This window comes from Papio anubis, chromosome 7 (genome assembly GCF_008728515.1).
Source record: "Papio anubis isolate 15944 chromosome 7, Panubis1.0, whole genome shotgun sequence".
In the NCBI taxonomy this organism is placed as follows: Eukaryota; Metazoa; Chordata; class Mammalia; order Primates; family Cercopithecidae; genus Papio; species Papio anubis.
In genome coordinates this window covers 70,484,568-70,504,873 of record NC_044982.1, presented here as the reverse complement: position 1 = coordinate 70,504,873, position 20,306 = coordinate 70,484,568, and the positions used below count along the sequence as shown (strand labels likewise).

Below are 20,306 nucleotides of genomic sequence, written 5' to 3'. Positions count from 1 at the left end.
CCAGAAGATCTAGCTAAGATCATTGATGAAGGGAGCTACACTAAACAACAGATTCTCCATGTAAATGAAACAGTTTTATATTGGGAGAAGTTGGCATCTAAGACTTTCATAGCTGGAGAGGAGAAGTCAATGCTGGCTTCAAAGCTTAAGGGACAGGCTGACTCTCATCTGCTAATACAGATGGTGATTTTAAGTTGAAGCTAATGCTCATTTACCATCCTGAAAATCCCAGGGCCCTTAAAAATTATGCTAAATCCACTCTGCCCATGTTCTCTAAATGGAACAACAGGCCTAGCTGACAGTATGTCTGTTTAGACATGGTTCACTGAATATTTTAAGCCCACTGTAGAGACTTTCTGTTCAGCAAAACGATTTGATTCAAAGTAATACTGCTCATTTATAAGGTACCTGGTCACCCAAGAGCTCTAATGGAAATGTACAGGAAATCAATGTTATTTTCATGCCTGTTAACACGATATCCATTCTGCAGCCCATGGATCCAGGAGTAATTTCAACTTTCAAATCATATTATTTAAGAAATATATTTCATAAGGCTGCCATAGATAGTGATTCCCTTGATGGATCTGGGCAAAGTAAATTAAAAGCCTTCTGGAAAGGGTTCATCCCTCCAGATACCATTAACATTTGTGATTCATGGGAGGAGGCCAAAATATCAACTTTAACAGGAGTTTGGAAGAAATTGATTCAAACTCTCATGGATGACTTTTAGGGGTTCAAGACTTCAGTGGAAGAAGTCACTGTAGATATGGTAGAAATAATAAAACTCAAATGAGAAGTGGAGCCTACAGATCTGACTGAATTGTTACAGCCTCATGATAAAACTGGAACAGATAAGGAGTTGTTTCTTACAGATGAGCAAAGAAAGTAGTTCCTTAAAAGGAAAAGTACTCCTGACGAAGATGCTGTGAACATTGTTGAAATGACAACAAATAATTTAGAATTATATTGGCCGGGCGCAGTGGCTCAAGCCTGTAATCCCAGCACTTTGGGAGGCTGAGATGGGCGGATCACGAGGCCAGGGGATCGAGACCATCCTGGCTAACACGGTGAAACCCTGTCTCTACTAAAAAATACAAAAAACTAGCCAGGTGAGGTGGCGGGCGCCTGTAGTCCCAGCTACTCGGGAGGCTGAGGCAGGAGAATGGCGTAAACCCGGGAGGCGCAGCTTGCAGTGAGCTGAGATCTGGCCACTGCACTCTAGCCTGGGTGACAGAGCGAGACTCCGTCTCAAAAAAAAAAAAAAAAAAAAATTATACACTTAGTTGATAATGCAGTGGCAAGGTTTGAGAGAATTGACTCCAATTTTGAAAGAAGTTCTACTATGGGTAAAATGCATCAAACAGCGTCACATGCTACAGAGAAGTCTTTTGTGACAAGTCAGTCAATGTGGCAAATTTTATTGTCTTATTTTAAGAAATTGCCAGAACCACCCCAACTTTCAGTTAACTACTTCCCAGATCAGTCAGCAGCTGTCAGCATTGAGGCAAGACCCTCCCTCCACCAGCAACTTGCTTAAGGCTCAGGTGATTGTTAACATTTTTTTAACAATAAAGCATTTTTAAGGTCTGTACATTTTTTTTAGACATAGTGCTATTGCACACTTAGTAAACATTGCAACCTAATTAAATAATACTTTTATATATACTGGGAAACCAAAAAATTCATGTGACATGCTTTATTGAGATATTTGCTTTATTGTGGTGGTGTGGAACTAAACCTGCAATATCTCTGAGGTATGACTGTACTAGGAATAAGTAATTTACACACCACCATTACAGAATTAGGGTATTTTGAATTTGATTATGTACTTATTTTGACCAGTGAGTTTTATATTTTCATACATTTTTATGTTAGTAATTAGTGTTCTTTCATTTCAGATTGGAGAATTCCCTTTAGCATTTATCATAAAGCAGGTCTAGTGGTGATGAACTCCCTCAGCTTTCATTTGTCTGGGAAAGTCTTTAGTTATTTAATTTATTTGTTAGCTTCTTATTTTATTCATATATTGTTTTCCTAATTTAGTTTTGGCATCTGTGTTTTCTGGTAGTTCATTGAACTTTTAAAAGGATTATTCTGAATTCTTTGCTTGTCAATGTATAGATCTCTGTTTCTTTAGGGCTGACTCTTGGAACTTTGTTAGCTTTCTTTGGTGGTGTCACACTCCCCTGATTCTTCATGATCTTTTTATCCTTGCATTGGTGTCTGTGCATTTGAGGAAGCAGTCCCCTCTTTTAGCCTTTAGAGGTTTGCTTTGGCAGGGAAATACCTTCACCAGTTAGCCCAGCCTGGGGTTGTGGAACAGCCAGCTGATAGTGTCTGTGGGCCAGTGGGGCTTGATCCTTGGGTCTCTGTTGGGTGTGGCTGCTGCCCATGCCCAAGGTAGTGTGTGGTAGTGTGTGGCTGCTCTCTTGTTGTAGGGGGCTGCTGGCTGTGCTCTGTACTCAGTCAGGGTTGTTACTGTGCTCCTAGATTGACATGACTGCAGTCTGGGCCTTGCAGTTAGGTGGTCTGTAGCCTGGGCTCCCTGGTCAGGCAGGGCTGCAGGCTGTGCTTTGTAGTTGGATGTAGGCAGACTGGGCTCTCTAGTTGGGCAATGCTAATGGCAGGGACTTGGTGACACCGTCAAGATCCTGACACTGGTTGCTGTGAGTCCCACTCTGTCTCTTTATTTCTACCTAACTTTAGGTGGTCCAGCCCTGCCAATTCCCTTAGCATACCCTGTGAGGTGAGATGGCAGTGGGTCTCCCAGACTCCCTGGGCCCAGAATACTGGGAAAGCTGGATGTCTACCTCAGGCTTTCTTTTTCCCACTGGAGAAACTGTAACTCTACTTGGTGTGGTGCTGTGTGGCCTCAGGGAGGGGTGATGTAGTCAAAGTGAAGTTGACCTTTTCCTTCTAAGGCAGTTTTTCTGCATTTTTGAGCTCCACAGTGGATGCTTCAGCCACTTCATCCCTGCATTCAGGGATTTTCACAAAGGCATTCATGTCTGTGAAGTTGCCAGTCAGTATTTTTGTGAAGTAGATTAGAGCCAGGAACTTCCTATTCCACCATCTTGCTAATGTCCTCCACCTTGAAATTCTGAATCATTTTTGAATGAGAGGCCTAGCATTTTTATTTTTCTCTGGGCCTTACAGATTATGCAGTCAGTCCTGTAACAGTTGAGTGGAAAAGGTGTAGAATCATTCACTTCTAAGTGAGAATAGTGGCCATCGAACAGAAACATCACAGCCAACCTCTTCCCAGGAGGACTGGGGGCAAGGAGGGAGTGCCTTTTGAGAGAATGCACAGTTCGAGGAGTGACAACTCTTTCCCCCCTTTTCCCCTGTCTCAAGTGGTGAAGGCCGTGGGTCATCCACTTCTCCTCCACCCCAAGAGAAGTGGCAATTCTGGAATGGTTCCCTGCCTCACTAAGTTGGGGAATGGGAATCTGTTTTTGTTCAAATGTTGCCAACACAGCTGGGTAAGCATCTGGAAGAAATGGCTATGAGAGGGTGGGCCACAATTCCTCCCACACCAGGTCTTGGGAGGCAAGACTAGTCTGCACTAGGGAAAAAGGGACAGAGAGCAGGCAAAAATGGTGTGGGGTAGGAGGGAAGTCTTAAAATGAAAATGGGAATGGAGTTTTATGATGAACAAGAGTGTTAAGAACCAGAATGATAGTGTTTTGATAATCGAACAGTGAAAGCTTGAGGAATTGGGCATTTAAGTGTCATTAAATGAGCACACCATCCAGAGAGAAGCGGTGTTTAACAGAGCACTTCAAAAAAGAATCTGGGTTAGGGGAAGCTGGGGAAAGAAGGTAGAAGAGTGAGGAGGAGAAAGGAAGTAGGAAGTACAGGTGAAATAAGGTTAGTGACAGGTTGATGGTTGTTGAGCAGGTGAGGTACATAAGTGCACCTTGCTATTTTCTTTCCTTTTATATATGTGAATGCTCTATAATAAAAAGTTAAAAAAGTCTGGCCCCAAACGGATCACCTGAGGTCAGGAGTTTGAGACCATCCTGGCCAACATGGTGAAACCCCGTCTCTACTAAAAATACAAAAATTAGCCGGGCGTGGTAGCGCATGTCTGTAATCCCAGCAACTTAGGAATCTGAGGCAAGAGAATCACTTCAACCCAGGAGGTGGGGGTTGCAGTGAGCCAAGATCACGCCACTGCCCTCCAGCCTGGGCAACAGAGCGAGACTGTCTCAAAAAAAAAAAAAAAAAAAAAAAAAAGAAATTGGCCCCAAAATGCTTTAAAAACCTGCTTTGGAATTTTTGTTGTTTGAATATATTTGACCCATTTTAATTTGTCTGGTTTTATTTTTTATTTTTAAGGCATAATGATTTTATCTTTTAATATTCTTTTTGTTTGTTTTTGAGATTGAGTCTCACTCTGTCTCCCAGGCCGAGTGCAGTGGCGCAATCTGGGCTTACTGCAACCTCCGGCTCCCAGGTTCAAGTGATTCTCCGGCCTCAACCTCCCGAGTAACTGGGATTGCAGGTGTGCACCACCATGCCTGGCTAATTTTTGTATTTTTAGTGGAGACAGGGTTTCACCATGCTGACCAGGCTGGTCTTGAATTCCTGACCTCAAGCAGTCCACCTGTCTTGGCCTCCCAAAGTGCTGGGATTACAGGTGTGAGCAACTGCACCCAGCCTATATCTATTCCTAGTTTTATCTTTAATTTTTTATGCCTTTACATTAAAATACTTGTCACTTTTTAATATATTAGGAGAGTCCTAGTCTTACCATTTTACATTTCTGAGATTCTTGTTCTCTCTTCTTGATATTTTAAAATATTTTTAACTTTTAAATAAGTTTAAACCTTAAGTGTCCTTTTCTCTCTCTTTCTCTCAGCAGCACTAACCTCCACCACTCTCCTCTAGAGTTTTCCAAAAATTATTTAGGCTAAAAGCACTTTTAAAAACCCTGCTAATCTTATTGTACAGATAGCACATTTGATTTGCTAACCATTGTTATTTCTTATATCACGTAACTGGTCTCTTCCAGTTTCTAAAATATGCAGTCCTACCACACACCATTGGCAGCACGTATCAGTATACAGGTATACACTAGTGGTTTGCTGTGTCTTGGACTCAAATACTTGGCCTTATATATCTTTTTGTAAAACTCATTTTGGAATATTTTTGCCATTCTGACTATAGCCAGCTCTTAGTTACTTGTAAGAATGGAAGTGTAGAAGTGAGGGATTTTTTGGTTTTGTTTTTTTTTTTTTTTTGGTTTTTTTTTTTGAGACAGGGTCTTGCTCTGTCACCCAGGTTGGGGTGCAGTGGCAAGATCACATTTTGCTGCAACCTTGACCTCCTGGGCTCAAGTGATCCGCCTCAGCATCCTTAGTAGCTGGGACTACAGGTGTACACCATGAGGCTCAGTTAAGTTTTGTAATTTTTGTAGAGACGGGGTTTTGCCATGTTGCCTAGTCTGGTCTCAAACTCCTGGACTCAAGCAATTCACCTGCCTTGACCTCCAAAGTGCTGGAATTATAGGCATGAGCCACTGCACGCCCAGCTTTTTTTTTTTGTTTATGTGGTTACACCTAATATTCTCTTCAAGCCATTCTAAGGAGACCTGCTTCAGAAGGCTCTGAAAGTTCTCCTTTTTGCAGTTTTCTTTTCACACTGCTTGTTCTTTGTTACATTATGCTGTCTCTATCCTAAAGTGGCTCCGCACTTTGAAGCAAGGATGATTATTCTGTTTTTGTTTCCATTAAGGGTCATAGAAGTCTAAAACTTCAACCAAACAAATAATTAGGTGAAAGTATAGGTAACGTAAGTGAAATTTCTTTTAGACCCTTGCTTTACAGGGGGCTAACTGGGTTCTTTATAAAATTGCTGAAGTCTATCATGGTAGACCTTTTAAAATGTTTAAATCAGTTTCCTACAAAAAATTAAATACTGTGCACATATGCATAAGTATAAGTGTTTGATTTATTCCCAGGATTATGTCAGTATACTAATAGTGGTTCAGTTTCTCGAGGAAAAAGTCATATTAACCAAACTGTTGATGGTTGTATAGATAAGATATTTAATAATCTGCACTAAGAAATATAAGAGATGGGGAACACTCTTTGTGTAGAGGTACTTTGAAAGGTTTAAAGTCAGAAGCTTGGAATTCGGGCAAGGAGGGTTCACAATTCTGTATAAGCGTGCCAGGGAGTCTGATGAACGTGCAACCATAATAAAGAAATTTTTCTCTTACAACTGGTCCCCGAGTGGGCCATCCTTTTCCTTGGTCAAATGTGTGGATAAGCATTCATTTTTCTATGTTCCAACCTAACCATTCTTCCTTCTGACCAACAGTTTCTTTCTTTAGGGGTGTTGTACCATTGATTTGCTCATAGTTATATTCCTACTTCTTCCTATTTCTGGCCCAGACATTCCTTTTTTTTTTTTTTTTTTTTTTTTAGAAGGTCTCACTGTGTCACCCAAGCTGGAGTGCAGTGGCATGATGACAGCTCACTGCAGCCTCAACCTCCCAGGCTCAAGTGATCCGCCTACCTCAGCCTCCTGAGTAGCTGGGACTGCAAGCATGCCCTACCACACCCAGCTAATTTTAAGGAAAGTTTTGGCCGGGCGCAGTGGCTCACGCCTGTAATCCCAGCACTTTGGGAGGCCAAGGTGGGTGGATCATGAGGTCAGGGGTTCAAGACCAGCCTGACCAACATGGTGAAACCCCATCTCTACTAAAAATACAGAAGGTATCCAGGCGTGGTGGTGTGCGCCTGTAATCTCAGATACTCAGGAGGCTGAGGCAGGAGAATCACTTGAACCCGGGAGGCAGAGGTTGCAGTGAGCTGAGATTATTCCACTGCACTCCAGCCTGTGCGAAAGAATGAGACTCCATCTCAAAAAAAAAAAAATTCTTTTGTAGAGATGGGGTTTTTCTATGTTGCTCAGGATGGTGGTGAACTCCTGGAGATCAAGGCTGCAGTGAGATGTGATTGTGCCATTGCATCCCAGCCTGGGTGACAGAGCAAGACCCTGTCTCAAAAACAAAACAAAACAAAACAAAACAGTAAAACCTTACTACTACACTTCCATGATATTCCAAAATGAGTTTTACAAAAAGATGTATAAGGCCAAGTATTTGAGTCCAAGACAAGGCAAACCACTAGCTCAGATTAAAGCCTGTACGTCTGAGATGGTCAATGAAGATTTGTTGATGGATTAGACAGATTGTTGCACTTCATTTGTTCAATGTCAGACATTAAAGAGGGCTTGCATCCTTAGGCACTAGCACATCTTGCTAAAAAGTCTGATGTTTGCTCCTGTTTCCAACACTTGGAAACTTTAGGGTTCTTCTCATTCTTTTTTTTGTTTTGTTTTTTGAGACGGAGTTTTGCTCTTGTTGCCCAGGCTGGAGTGCAATGGCACAATCTTGGCTCACTGCAACCTCCACCTCCCGGGTTCCAGTGATTCTCCTGCCTCAGCCTCCTGAGTAGCTGGGATGCACCACCACACCTGACTAATTTTGTATTTTTAGTAGAGACAGGGTTTCTCCATCTTGGTCAGGCTTGTCTCGAACTCCTGACCTCAGGTGATCCACTCGCCTTGGCCTCCCAAAGTGCTGGGATTACAGGTGTGAGTCACTGCGCCCAGCCTCTTCTCATTCTTGTACCCATAGTGGAACTTGCTTTCTCTCATCTTACCACCACTTGCTTGATTCCTCAATATTTTCTCTCCTCGTTCCAGCTGGAATCCCCCAACAGGAGCCTCACTCTCCCATGCCTAGGAATACGTACTCCAAAAATATTGAAACTTGTGCCCAAAGTTGTATCTGCTAGGATATTCAACAACCTAAAGATTCCTCAAAAGGAAATCATTAAATGGATGTATAACTGTGTACATCCATATAGATATTATTTGCATGATTATAAACATTATATATATATACACATATCAATTGTGTATCTGGTACTAGAATGTTTTGAAAACATTTACACAGTAAATTCTGAGCAATGGCTGTCCAAGAAAGAGGAGGAGGAGTTAGTTGAAGGATTGTGAGAGAACAGGTAACCTTTTACTTTTTATACTGTATACTTCTGTATTTTTTGAAAAATGGCCAAATGAGCATCAAAAGATTGAATGATATACACAGATTTCCTCTAGCTAATATTTTATCTGGATTTCAGTTTTCTATGAATCAGAGATCTTTCCCATTTCTCTTTGCCTATTCTGATGATAGATGATTCCATCTGGTGATTTCTCTGTCAATTTGAAAACTAATATGACTTTGAATAAATAGTTTGGATGACATTTCTTCCTTGATACCAGCATTTCTGAAAGTGTAGACCTAAAACACTAAAAACGTAGTATGAGTTAGTTGTTCTGCATTCCCTTGAGACATAATGTTGAGCTTGAAAGTAGGTTTAGTTTTTGGAATACACAGTTCTTGGTTTAATAGTTAAGTGTCAGGCCAGGTACAGTGGCTCACACCTGTAATCCCACCACTTTGGGAGGCAGAGGCAGATAGATCACCTGAGGTCAGGAGTTCGAGACCACCCTGGCTAACATGGTGAAACCCCATCTCTACTAAACATACAAAAAATAAAATAAAATTACCTGGGTGTGGTGGTGCACGCCTGTAGTCCCAGCTACTCAGGAGGATGAGGCAGAAGAATGGCTTGAACCTGGGAGATGGAGTTGTAGTGAGCCGAGATTGCACAACTGTACTCTAGCCTGGGCAACAGAACGAGACTCCATCAAAAAAAAAAAAAAAAAAAAAAAAAAGTTAAATGTCTGCAGAATGCTAGATACACAATCATATGTAGAATAGGCATGTTGTGCATTCATTATTTCTACAGTATGAACCAAAAAAAAAAAAAAAAAAGCAAAAATGCGCACAGAATGAGGAAAGAAAGAACAAGCAAGTGTATTTTATTTATTATGATAATCCTCCTCAAGTCCCCTCTTCGCGCTTTTGATCTAGGTGAAAGCAAGCTGGGAACCTAATTAAACCAGTGCTAGAGAGGCCAGGAGATACAATGCACAAAAAACCCCAATTCTGATCACCAGATTTTGAAGTTGAAGTTAATTAAGGCAATATACAAATAATCCCTGCAAGCAGTGACATTTAAAAATGCATGTTCAATATTCTGAAGCAGTTATGTAAATTATCAAGAATAAGACTCCAGAGGAAATGTAAAAACGCAGGCTCAACTTTTAATACCTTTTGGTAATGTTTTTATTGGACTTAATGTTTGCTGGGGGACCATGTGTTTAGAGGTAATCTGACAACAAAAATGCAGCCCCATGACGTGGGGAGCTATGGAGGAGGGAACCCACCAGGAAGGAGACCTGTAGTTAAGGGTCAACAATAACCAGGAAAGTAAGAAAACTAATGACATTCTCTGTGGTTCTGTGATGGTTTTGAGCCTCCCTGCAAGGTAAGAAGCAGAACCAAGATGCTGAGGTGTGGTCTTAGTGCTTATGAGGTTTACACCTTGGATAGGTTCTTAGAATGGGGATGACAAAAATTTTAACTGTGAAATTGTATCATATAAGTTACAAGTTGCATAGAATTCTAGTTCAGAGATTTCTATAGGACAAGTAGGGAACATGTGGTAATTGCTCTTTTTACATATCTGGGAAAACAAATGCAGAATATTTAATATTTCTAAGATCATACAGCTGGCCAGTGGCAAAATGAGGAACTGGCCCCTGGGGTTCTCGTTCTCACTTCTATAAGATATCTGCAAATTCTGGGGGCAGCAACTTCTGGCACAGTTGCCTCTAGAAGCAATTCTGTTAACACAGGATGTAATATCATCATGAATTTCTCCCTGCTTCCCTCCCAATTATGCTTGTTTCTCTGTCCTTCCCTATTCCTTCCATCTTTTTCTCCTATATCATTGGCATTGGCCAGCCGTTTCTTAAGACCGTCTAACTTTGCTCCCCTCCATGGCATTTCATCTTTGTATATATGTCCAGAGATCATCCTAGAAATTGTGAATTCTCTTGTATACTGTCAGTTCTATTTTGGTTGGGTGCTGCTTTTTCTCTTGGTGGGAGAGGAGAGGAGAAATTGTGCTGATCTATTTTATGTAGCTCAGAATTGAATTTCTAGAGCCTCAGAGACTTAATAGAACTGGAAATATGCTCCACATTTTGCCTATCAACAAAGCCTAATCAAGAATACATTCTTTGCCAGCAACATTCAAAACGGAGATGATTCCAAGCTGTGGCTTGGAAATAAACTCCTTTTATTGCATTTCAATTTATAGTGTTCTTCGCTTTCATTTTGTACAAATATTCAGGGAATTTTCCCATGTCGAAGAACCTGATGCATAAATTAAGATATTTCAAGTAATGTCATTTATGATCTGTGGCGAGATCATTTTGGGTTGATATGCGATACTATTCTGAGTTTCAGACAACAATCTATGTACTTAGAATGTGTTCCTACATACACTTCTTACAGGAAGACTAATTGTCTTGCGATTAACAACATACTTTAGTGGGACTGGTGTATTATTCAGACCTGTTTGCAAACCTGTGGGTGTTCTTTTGTTTTTGTTCTCCCTTTTTTTTTTTTTTTTTTTTGCTTTTCTTTGATTTTCCTCCCCACAAGCTCTCTCATGGGACACAACTCGCAGAGCTGCTCAAAAATAATTTAAGACCCCAAGACAAATCACCAGTTCTTTGATTTGTAGTAGCAGAGTCAGGTAACATTTAAGAGCAGGATAAACACTATGTGAAGTATTCATGGGGATGGAACTGTCCCTCAGGTTGAACAATTCAAAAGTTTGGAAACTGCTATTTGCAAATTCATCTTGTGGATCTACTTGGTGGAATGCTGCTTCTAACTAAAAACAAGGGAGAAAAAAAATCAAGTGGAAGAAATGTTTAAGTTCCCAGAACCAGAAAAAATAAAAGAAATCTCAAATACTCACATTAAATTAACCCTGGATTTATCTTGCTAACATGGCAAGTCATTATATACTTAACACAATTGAGATACACGATTTTGGTGAGTGGACCATTTCTTGAAACAATATTTTTCACAGTACGTGAAATATAAGAGCTTGGGATAACACCAAATTAACCCTGAGGGAGACAGTCACTGATATGCTCATGATTTTATATGGGAAGCTGAGGAGAGTAAAGCTGAAGAATCTGATAGATAGACAGACAGGTCTCGAGCTGTGAACATATGTGTTTTAAAGTCCATTTAAAATTGGTAGTTTCTAACTTTTCAGCACATTTTCCTATGATGATAATAGTGAATTCTCAATAATGTTAGCTATGGGCTAGGCCCTTTCTAAGTGCTTCTGTGAATTGTCTCATTTAATTCTTTCAAAAATCCTATGACTTAGATTATAGTTAACCTAATTTTGCAGAAGAATCTGAGGCATGGAGATATTAAATTGTTCAAGGTTACACAGCTGGATGCCAAGCAGTCTGACTGTAGAACCTGTTTTCTTACCCACTTTGCACATAGAGTTGATGGTATGAATCATAATTAGGTTCTGTTTTGATGATCTGTTACTGTATAACAATCTACCCTCTTCCCCCTGCACATTTTATTTTACTTACAATTTTATGGGTCAGAAATTTAAAAAGGGCACATCTGGGCAGTTTACATTTGTCCTACCTGTTGTCAACTGAGGTAGCTAGACTGAGGCTGGGGGATTCACTTCCAACGTGGCTCACATGGCTGGCAACTTGGTGTTGGCTGTCAGCTGGGAGCTGGATGGGGGCTATTGGCCAGGGTCCTTGGTTCTTCTCTACAAGGGCCTTTCTGTGGGGCTGCTTAGGCTTCCTCACAGGATGGGGGCTGAATTCCAAGAGTGAGTGTTCCAAGAGATATAAAGTGGAAGCTGCCAGTTTCTTATGGTCTGGGCCTGAAAAACTAGTACAGCGTTATTTCTGTTTGTCAAAATTGTGATAGAGGCCATTTAGATTCAAGGAGAGGTTGTCTACTTCTCAGTGGAAAGAGTGGCAAAGAATTCGCAGTCATCCTTAATCTACCACAGGTACCCCAAATAGACCATAAAAGTCCACTTATTTACCATGTGACCTAGATTAATGTTCCTCAAAACTTATGTTTAACCTCTTCCTTTATCAGTTTAGTTTTAATTTAAATCTTACTTTTTTCTTTAGAGACAGAGTGTTGCTCTGTTGTCCAGGCTGGAGTGCAGAGGTGTGATCATAGCTCACTGCAGCCTTGACCTGCTGGGTTCAAGCAATTCTCGTGCCTCAGCCTTCTGAGTAGCTGGGACAACAGGCGCTCACCACCATACTGGCTAATTTTTGTATATGTGTATATATATATGTATATATATATTTTTTGATAGAGATGGGGTTTCACCATGTTGCCTAGGCTGGTCTTGAACTCCTGGCCTCAAGCAATCTGCCAGCCTCAGCCTCCTAAAATGTTGGGATGACAGGTTTGAGCCACTGCACCTGGCCAAAATCTTAACTTTTAAAATATGTTTTCTTTCAACTCTTACGGTTTATGATTCTTTGAGACAAGGGTGCATTATTTTAAAATATAAAATCCCTGGAACAGAGTTGGGATTCTATGTACGTTTACCATTTCTCCTTTTGCTCTTTGCAACCATAAGATTTAACAAACAATGAAGAATTAGGGCCAGGCGTGGTGGCTCATGCCTATAATCCCAGCATTTTGGGAGGCTGAGGCAGGAGCAAAACCCGTGTCTACAAAAAATATAAATATTAGCCAGGCATGGTGGTGTGCGCCTGTAGTCCCAGCTACTAGGGAGGCTAAGGTGGGAGGATTGATTGAGCCTGGGAAGTTGAGGCTGCAGTGAGCCATGATTATGCCACTATACTCGAATCTGGGTGCCTTAGTGAGATCCCTTCTCAGAAAAAAAAAAAAAAAAAAAAAAAGAATAAAGAATTTAGCCAGGGGCAGTGGTTCACGCTTCTCAGTGCTTTGGGAGGCTGAGGTAGAAGGGTCCCTGGATCCCAGGAGCTCCAGGCTGCAGTGAGCTCTGATGGGCCATAGCACTCCAGTCTGGGCAACAATGTAAGACCCTGTCTCTAAATAAATAAACAAATAAAACCCAGAAGAACAAAATGGATTGTTTCTAAGTGCAAATATTCTACTTTATTGGTTGGGCATGGTAGCTCGTGGCTGTAACCCTAGCACTTTGGGAGACTGAAGCAGGTGAATCATTTGAGGTCACGAGTTCAAACCAACCTGGCCAACATGGAAAAACCCCATTGCTACTAAAAATACAAAAATTAGCCAGGTGTGGTGGTATATACCTGTAATCTCAGCTACTTGGGAGGCTGAGGCAGGAGAATTACTTGAACCCAGGAGGTGGAGGTTGCAGTGAGCTGAGATCGTGCCCCTGCATTCCAGCCTGGGCGATGGAGTGAGACTCCATCTCAAAAACAAAAACAAAAAACCAGAAAAACAATAAAACCCACATAGTCTACTTTATCTTTTACAACATAAACATTTCATTTTCCAAGTTGCATAGTAACATTTCGTTGTTTGTCATCAAACTCTGTATCTGTGGTCTCTTTAGTAGGGGCAGGGGGTATGTCTAATTCATCCCTTATACTGAATTCCCAGAGTGAATACAGTAACCTGGGAAATAGTAGGCACTCAAAAATATTTCAGGAATGAAATTTAGCAGGCAAGAAAACAACTTGAAAACCTAACGTGTTGATTCCTAACAAAGGAAAAAATGCATCAGGTGGTGTGACAGTTTAATACATGTGTTTTTCATTTTAAATGTTTTAACACAATTATGAACCAGGGACACACATCATCCTATTCTGATAAATTTAAAATATACAAAGTTAATATTAATGCACAATTACGAGGATGTGTATCTACCAAGGGCTATTTATTGATACCTCAAAAAGTAAGACCTCTTTGTCTTTCTAGTGAAAATGTATTTTAATCTAATTGTATGCCATCAGGCATTTTCCATTTAGCTAAAGTTAACACGAATATCAAATACTTGGCCTGAAGTACCATCTACTTACTTTGATTTAGAGCAGTCATGTCCAACTTGCGGCCCACGGGCCACATGCAGCCCAACATGGCTTTGAATATGGCCCAACACAAATTAGTAAACTTTCTTATAACATCATGAATTTTTTTGTGATTTTTATTTTTATTTTTTAGCTCATCATCTATTATTAGTGTTAGTGTATTTTATGTATGGCCTAAGATAATTCTTCCAATGTGGCCCAAGGAAGCCAAAAGATTGGACACCCCTGATTTAGAGTTTCTCTTTTCATTTGGTCTTTTATTTCTTTCTCAGAAATAAAGAATTAATAAGACTGAACATGCAGAGCACTAGTTAGTTTGAACATTGGCCTTTTAGGTACCAAGCATACATTTGGACCTCCTTCTGCCACCCAAGGCCTGTGAAATCATATTGTTAAGCTGCCTCATAACACATCTAGGGGCCTCTGAAATTCTGGTCTGAGAGTTCTGGGATTATTAAATCTTGCCTAAGTTCAGAAATGCCACTCACTGTTCACATGTGGAGAAAAGGGTTTATAGAAATTATTTTCTTCAGCAGTAGATTAAAATATTTAATTAGAAAAAGTGAAATCAAGGAAAAGAGGAGTAGACCACACTAATAATCTGCTACATAAAGGTATGTTCTTAATCTTCATTGGAAACATTCTTATGTGAATAGCTAATCTTCAGGACATTGGCTCTCACAATTTTTGATGGTGAATAATCCAAATTCATAATCCAAATTCATTGCTTCTCTTCCTATTAAAATTTGTCCTGTTTAAATATGCGCTCTAATTCCTGTTTTGCCCCAGGTAGCAATTTAGCAAACCGATGAATAGAAAGGAAGTGCCAAAGAAGAATCTTAAATAAATGTGTTTGGCTACTTATTTTGTACTTTAGTAACAGCTCACAGACTAAAAAATTAGAATTATTGGGTAAAAGTAAGTGTGGATATTTATTCTTTATAGATTTTATTAATGCTTGTGGTCTTTTCAATGACTGCTGTAATAAAGATTAGCCTTTCATAAGGATGAAGACCTATACATAAGAAGGACTAACATTGAGAGCATAAGATGAGATTAAAAGATAAAAAATATGCATAGAAATTCGTACCCTTAAATATTTAAGGAAGATAGTCTGCAAATAAGTAAAAATCAGGTCTTTTAAAAGATGATGAGGATGATGATATGGTGATAATGATGATATGGTGATAATGATGATATGGTGATGATGATGATACATAAAGGTAATGATAATGAAAACCAAAAGCCATACTCTAGCACATACATTTGGAAAAGAGAATAAAATAAAGTAGAAGAATTCAGAAAGGTGACTAGTCTGAGCCAGCTTCTCACCTCCTTTACGTACTTCCCCAACTCCAATCAAAACACTCCAGTACTGCAATGGGAAATGATGAACCAGGGCGTTTAAAAAACCTCACTTCTAATTTCATTAAGGCCAATTGCAAATGACTTATCTCAGGGAAATGAAGCACCTTCATCCCAGCCGTTTCAATGGGGGGTTGCATTTCAGAAGCACACAGAAAAAATTATGAAAATGAGTATGCATGAAGGTTTAATAGCTAATTTTCCAAGTTGATTATCTTGGCCAGTTCATTGGGATGCTCTTGCTTCTTTGCTAATTTAATTTGTTTCATCCTTTTTATTGTCTCCTTTAAATAGCAATTACGGAAGATAGCACTCCATTTTGCCTCCTACTTGCCCTTTTGCTAAATCATGATTTCACCCTGTGCCAGATAGTTACGGGTGTATGAAGAGATGGCACTGGTGAAAGGCAGAGAGTGTGAACACACTTGACTCAAGTCTGAGGAATCCAGGAAAAAGTTGCCAATGATGAAAATGTGTGTGTGTGTGTGCGTGCATGTGTGCGCCCACACATGCATGTGTAGTGAATACCTTAGAACAATTCCTCTATTCACATATTCAGAAGTGTAAAACATGCCTATTTGGAAGTACGGATTCACTTACATAATGTCTATCAGTGTGCTGCAGCTATTTAAAAGCTAGCTGTCAACTTGGTAAGAGATGGGAACCTTTCTATTTTGTACCTACTGTTTTAAAACTACTGTATATATTTGTACATGTGGCAGGCATCTATTAAACGTTCTAATGATTTTTTTTTAGTATAGTGTCACTAAAAGGCATTTATCAAGTGCTTGTTTTAATATAGCCCTATCTTAGGTGAAAGAAAAGATGGCCTCCTTGATATGTAACACTCCACTGATAAAATTTGCAGTCTGTTCTTAAAACACTGTGTATTCTGATGAGGAAAGTACAAAAGGTCTCAACTTAACATGTATTGATTTTATGCCTTTTTTGTAGACGAAGTAGGAAGAACAGTTTCTGTTCTCAGGCAGCTCTATTTGGGGGATAAAAATAGAATATGAAATAGAATGCAATAAACAAATTACATAGCTATACTTTTTGAAGTCCAGGACGGGCAGTGAGGTTAGGCTGGAAGACCTCTTAAGTTGTGAAAGCTTGGTTAAAGACAGGAGTTGACATGGCCTGAGTGTCAGCCAGTGGGGTTCTCTGTAGCCAGATGGCTTTGTTAATTTGCAAAGTTCACAATAAAAGTCATCCATAGTCATTGCTCTCTTTCTCTACCAAGTCCCTTAGTCTTCAGGCTCGTATCATCCAAATTAATGAAGGGAAAATCTATAAACAACAGCTTCACTGGGAGTTATGTCACTGAGGAAAAAGCAGAAATTTGTAGATCTTCAAAGCAGTATTTGCTCTCAGGTTATCTCCTTTTATATTTATTATTTATATATGCCCTACTAGGAAGTACTTACGTTGTTTTTCTTAGAAAAAGATTTCCAGACACTAACAGCTCACAACATTTCAACAGCAAAGTTATTAGTTGAGAGAGGGGTTTTCAGGAGCTGGGGATTCTAGAGTATGAGGAAGAAATGTTGGTATCTCATTTCATTACAGATGGATGGCATAGGTCACAAGTGGGAGACTCTGGCTGCTAAGCCAATATCAAAACCCACTGGACTGACACTTCCTTCTACAGGGTTTGTTTTCCTTCCTGTTGTCTTCGTGACTCATGAAAATGCCTGCCACCATGTAAAGCCCACTGGCAGCTAGCTTAGGCTCCAGTCTTCGCCCTTGGGTAGGAAAGGGAGTGAAGGGAAGGCCACTTCTGAGTTTCCATGCTTTCCTCTTTCTCTCCTTGAGGTGGTTCTTCTGTCTTCTCCTTTTCTTCTCTCCTTCCTGTTTCTCTGGCAGCTTCTCTTAAGCCTTTTCTGAAGGTGTTACTATCACTTCATCCCAGGTAGATATTTCAGAAGCAAGATGGCTGGCATCACCCTCCTGGCCAAGGATCTTCCTAAAGCCACCATGTGAGAGGATTTGGACCAGAGTCGGAGCCGTGTGGCAGACCATGTCCTGCAGACTGTGTGTACTCTCACAGGGGTCAGTGATACCCACTGACCCTGTCGGGAACGGTCCTTCAGCCAGAATCTGCAAGCAATGCTCATATGCAACAGGGCCAAAGGCTGTCTGGTGAGGTTGTTCATCACAGCAGAATGACACAGTAGCTCAAGGATCCAGAATGTGAGTGGCTCAAAGTCAGGAAAACGAATCCTTAAGTCCTTGAGTAGTCTGATGAGAACTTTATGGACTGAGAGGCATTTCTCTCAATCCAGCAGGCAGGTGGGATGGCTGCCAAGGCGTTCTGCAATACCTTGCTCTCCAAATAGACTTTGGGGTCCAGTTTTCCAACATGGAGTGACATTGTTGTAGTGAGAATCTTCACTGGAGCATCAGAAGAACTGATTTCAAGCCAGTTTTGTTGGTCAGCACAGTCAAAACTTCAGCAAGATCTTGTACTGTGAGGCTTTCCACAGCTTTGTTCCCCAGGGCAGTAACAGCTTCCAGTGTTGGCAGAGTCTTTAGTATTACCACCGGGGCAGCTGCATTGTGGCCTGTAGCCATCGTTCTCTCTTTGTATGATCCCACCCGTCAGACTTCTTGAATTTGCACTTCAAATTAGAGCCACAATCAAATATCAGTCATGTTGTTTATTTTTGTCACCAGAGAAAAGACAGAGTCCTGTTCAGCAGAGTTGGGAGCCAGGTACTGATTTCTCTTCAGCAAGGCCTCACTGAAGGACATTTCATCAGGTGCTGGCTTAACCCGGAGGAAGGCCATTTCACACAGAAATCAAATAGGATATGTGGCACAAAGAGCCCGAACCCTCCTGGGCCTCTTCTGGAACCAAAGCGCCCACCATGACCCTGTCCTCTGTCCTCTCTCATGGCACCTTAAAATCCCCCACACTGGAGTCTGCACCAACCACCCCTTTCCTCTCAGATACCTCGTTTTAAATCATGGTAGGTTTAAACTTTATAAGCCTTTAGCATTACACATTCCATTGTTTATCTTTCATTCTCTAGCATTTATGAAGGTAGAATGTTCCTCCCCAAATCGTAACGTGATGATGAAATAGCAGAAAAGATCTCACTTTTCTCCCCTTGGAAGAAATATGGAATTCAGAAATACAATCTAAAATCTGTCCTCAGCTCAGCCTTTCCTGACTCAGTGTTACAGTTGTCCAGAGAGGACAAATTGCCTTTAGAGCTGAGAGGGACTGTCACAAGATTCTCTAGTTATTCCTGTAACTAGAATGCATTAGCCTTAGAAGACGTGTTTGTATACTGGGTGAAGGACCCTAGTTTGAATGAATGAATGAATAAGTGAGGAATCTAAAAGGCCATTGGGAGGCTTAAAGAATGGCAGCTCCTTCTTTTCTTGCTCTGTTGTGAGTCATCATTGGGAAAATAAGCAGCCTTCACTTTAGTAGAGAGGAAGGCAGCATCCTCAGTGGAAATCCTGCCACGCAGATGGAGTTAGTGTTCTGGGAAAAGGCTGAGAGTTCAGCGGAGTTTATTAACTTGGGAGTTGGAATTCTAGAAGAGCAGCTATGGGAAGATTATTTGCTAAGGAAGGACATAGAACCAAATTGGAGTGAGTGTGTGGGAGGGGCGGGATGACTAGAGGGGCTTATACTTTGGTAGCTTAGGAAGACCTGGATGAAATGCAAGGTCAGATGAGATGGGCTCAAGTTTCCATTGTAAAGTTGTTTCCATTCTGCAGCTTCAGGGGTATGTGTGGTCTTGTCATCTTTCCTCTGTCCTATAATCTCTCCACAAGGCATGTCCTCCATAGAGCCCAGCACATAGTGGGTGTTCAACACAAATTTATGGATAGTATGAATTCATTAAGAAGCATACAGACAGGAAATGCAGGATACAGGCTTAGGTCTTCATTGCTCCTAATTGCTAGACCTTCTGTGTTTCCAAATTATTTTTGTTAAATTAGTTCAAATACTTGCAGTGCTTTCCTGTGGAAGATGGATTCAGCCAGTTCAAAACTACCTCTAAGGGCAGAACTGAGGACACTGGTAGAAGTTAGTGAGAAGTAGATTTTGGCTTAAAATTTTCTAATAACTAAAGTTAGGAATTAAAAAGGTACTTTTTAAAAAAAAGTAGTGAGTCTCCTAACACGGAACGTATGCAAGTAAAACACTGAATGTCTATGTCTTGGGGATGTTTTAGAGAGGATCCCTTCCACCACCAAGAGTTTCGTATTGTTTCTGATATTGTGTTAAGTGATGGTCTAATATGATAAAATACAAGTAATCTATTTTGGAAAGGATACATAGATACAATTATTGAAAAGCACAATAGAGAAAAAGATTGCATCTATATTATTGTTATATAACCATATGCCAATATGTCTAGTATATAATATTAGAAAATGTGTCACGGTGTAATAAGTAACTTTTTAGAATGCCCTATGCAGAATGTAGGAGCAAATCTGAATTAAAAAGGCAGAAACTGAAGAGGACTGGAGTCATTAGGGAAGGCTTCATGGGCCAGCTGGTTCTTTATCAGGGCCTTGGAAAAGGTTAGAATGAGGACAGGCAAAGGGGAAGTCCCTCCAGGGAGGACTGTGCAGGAGTGTCAGTGGGAGGAGGTGTTGGGAGGAGGCAGGATGATTGGGCTCACTCAGGCTCTCTGTACGTATGTGCTTTGCACAGAGAAGATGGGAACAATCAGTGGTCATTTGAAGGAATGACACACATTTAAGTCCCTGTTGTCTGAAATCCTGCAGTATCCTGCGTTCCACTGGCCTGCGAGCTGAGAGACCTGGGAGTCCCAGCTGGGTTCCTAACTAGCTGTTTGGTCAGACACATCACTTAACTACCCTGAGCCTTATTTTTCTCAATTATAAGCCAAGACAGTTGGTTAAATTAGTGCTGCTTAAACTTGAATGTGCAAATGGAGAGATTATTAAAA

The 20,306-nt window shown here is 40.6% G+C and overlaps 1 long non-coding RNA gene and 1 pseudogene across 7 annotated transcripts in view; one reads left to right on the top strand and one right to left on the bottom strand.

Annotated features, from left to right (window-relative positions):
• LOC103886190 overlaps positions 1 to 20,306 on the top strand; it is a 206,121-nt gene that overhangs the window by 82,411 nt on the left and 103,404 nt on the right. The window lies entirely within an intron of this gene.
• Positions 17,077 to 18,263, bottom strand: LOC100999588 (annotated as a pseudogene).